The sequence below is a fragment of the Myzus persicae genome, unplaced genomic scaffold (assembly GCF_001856785.1).
Source record: "Myzus persicae strain clone G006 unplaced genomic scaffold, MPER_G0061.0, whole genome shotgun sequence".
NCBI classification, from domain to species: domain Eukaryota; kingdom Metazoa; phylum Arthropoda; class Insecta; order Hemiptera; family Aphididae; genus Myzus; species Myzus persicae.
In genome coordinates this window covers 369,472-372,178 of record NW_019101058.1, presented here as the reverse complement: position 1 = coordinate 372,178, position 2,707 = coordinate 369,472, and the positions used below count along the sequence as shown (strand labels likewise).

Here is a 2,707-nt window from a genome sequence, read left to right as displayed (position 1 = left end):
TTGTATACTCTGCCCATTGATCAAAAATGCATAAATAATAAGAAATTAGTTCATTCATAAATGTTGTTTTAAAATGTTTAAATAAAAATAGTTCATTATGCTCGTGTACTCCAATTTCAGTAAATATATTTCCAGAAAGCTAATATAGTTAAGAATAACTTTTAAGTATAGTTGCTTCCGGGCGTACAACCCGGACCTCTCTCCCCCTCGCCCAAAAATAAAAATAAAAATTAAGATATAACCCTAGTTATAGTAGACCTTTTGAATAATTACTGCAATGTTAATATTTTTACTTTATGTAAGACCGTAGGCTATGAAATATTGAAATTTTTTTTACATAGGGAATTTTAATAAAAGGAATTGGTTATTTTACCGTGGCTCGATGGGAGTTAAATGAAAGCAAAGTACATCCATATACAATTAGGAAGCCGGTTTTTGTGATTGATGAAAAATTAGCGAATGATTTCAATTTAAAAAGAAGAAGACCCTATAATTTGGGAACTGTAAGTACTTTTTTTATTCAAACCATGTAAATATACCTATCGAATCAAATATAAAAAATAGGTTTACATATTGTAGCTATTAAAATCAAACTTATGATAAAATTATTACAATTATAAGAAAGTACTCAAATGTTATTAATTATTTCCAACTGTTTACAAATACAGATACCAGAACGCTATTTCAATGTTTTAACAATAGCTCAAAATTTTCAATTAAATATTGATATGGTCACTCATTGTTTCAAAGAAGTTGTTGCAGCGTTTAGAAAGTTACTATTTGAAGAGAAAAATTGTGAACTTCCTTTCCCGAAAATTGGTAAACTACAAATAAAAAACAAAATGGTAACAATGAAGTATTACCAAGAGTTTATAGACCGACAAAACCAGCATTTAAAGAATCGTATGGTAGAAAATAAAAAAAAAAACCAAGCTATCAACTATAATCCCGATTGGGATGCTGATCAATATGAAAACCGAGTAAGTTATTATGAATAAATGGCTAGTAAGATTAATTTTTAATTGTGTTTAATCTTATTTTATCTATAAAAATACGAACATTTTCAAATTCCAAAAACAAAAATTAAAACATTAAAATCGTGTATAATGTCAGTTTTATGAATAATACACTTCTACAGTTATTTATAATATAATACGTAATACGTACAAAGTATAAATTAAGCCTTCGGCGTATAAAAGTTTTTATGTTTTCAATAACACGTTATATATTATATAATATTAGTGAAGTTATTAAGTTTTTTGAAAAATAAAACTTGTTAGTTACAAATTATTTCATGTTGTATACGCGTGATTTATTACATTATTTTTACCATAATAATATTACATTTTGACTTTTTAGACAACAAAAAGAATTTTTATCCCACCTTGACACTTTTATGACTCTTAAAAAGAAAAAATATTTAAAATATAAATCTACTTGTTTATTAGACATTATAATACGGTAGACATTAATTCTAAACATTTTTTTGGTTAATTATACTTTCAAAAGGTATTATACCCAAACCTGTATTAGAAAAGTCGTTACTAAAATATTAATAACAATTATTGATCATTGAAATTATTGAGATATCTCTTTGATTTACAAGGGGGACGAAATAAACCAAATATCAGTGTAATAATATGGATTTTAAACATTAATATGGATTTTAAACATTTTTCTCGATAGCATTAGAATTTGTAGAGTTTAACTATATGTAACTTACAATTGTATGATATTGTCATACAACGACACCTGACATAATAAATTTCACAACTTGCGCATAGAAACGACCGTGCTCCGCAATGTCAACCATCTCTCGTCCGGCGTCTTCGTTGTCACAGTACAGACCAGGGACCGGATACGAAGGCGTGTTGCCCGATACTGACGGTACAACGGATCGACCCAGCTCTAGGCTGTCTGTGCATTCCAACTACAACGACGGTGACGACAGCATGATGTGCAGACCTGGCTCAAGGCTGTCCGTTCGTTCATACACTTCACACATCCAGACTAGACCCCACTCTCGTCCAGCGTCTTCGTTGTCACAGCACAGACCAGGGACCGGAAACGAAGGAATGTTGCTCAATACCGACGACACAGCGAACAGGCCCAACTCCAGACTGTCTACACATGTCAAAAACGACGTTGACGACGGCCCCGACATTATCTGCAGACCCGACTCGAGACTGTCTGTCCGTTCCAACACTTCCCATGGACAGACTAGACCCCAGTCCAGATCATCGCTACAGTCCCATAAACAGCCGACAAGTAGACCCGTGTCCAGGACGTCTGTCCAGTTAGCCGAAGTCGATAGACCTGTATCCAGATCTCGGACCATGTCCTGTGACCAGATTCATCAGACTAGCACGTCAAAACAAAAGTGGCCGTCGTCCGGAACATCAGTTCGGTCGGTGAGATCTAACTGCAGCTTGCTGTCGAACCACAAGACATCTTCTTCCTCTGCTTGCCCCACTAAATTAGTCGAAGAATGTAACGACTATGCTCCACCAGAATCGGTGACACGTTGTGCGGTCGAGCCCACTGTTCGACCGTGCTCGAATTTGTCGACTTCGAAACGTGAAGAAGACGATCGTGGTGTTAATGAAAAAATTGCATTGCTATTATTTGGACGCGATAGAGGTAAGTCATTTTTTTAGTTGATCATCGCCCAAAACGCGTTATATTTATATTTTGGAAAATAGAACCA

At 34.1% G+C, this 2,707-nt stretch overlaps 1 pseudogene; it reads left to right on the top strand.

The window, feature by feature from the left end:
- The first annotated feature begins 677 nt into the window (after positions 1-677).
- Positions 678-2,496, top strand: LOC111027557 (annotated as a pseudogene).
- The last annotated feature ends 211 nt before the right edge of the window (positions 2,497-2,707 follow it).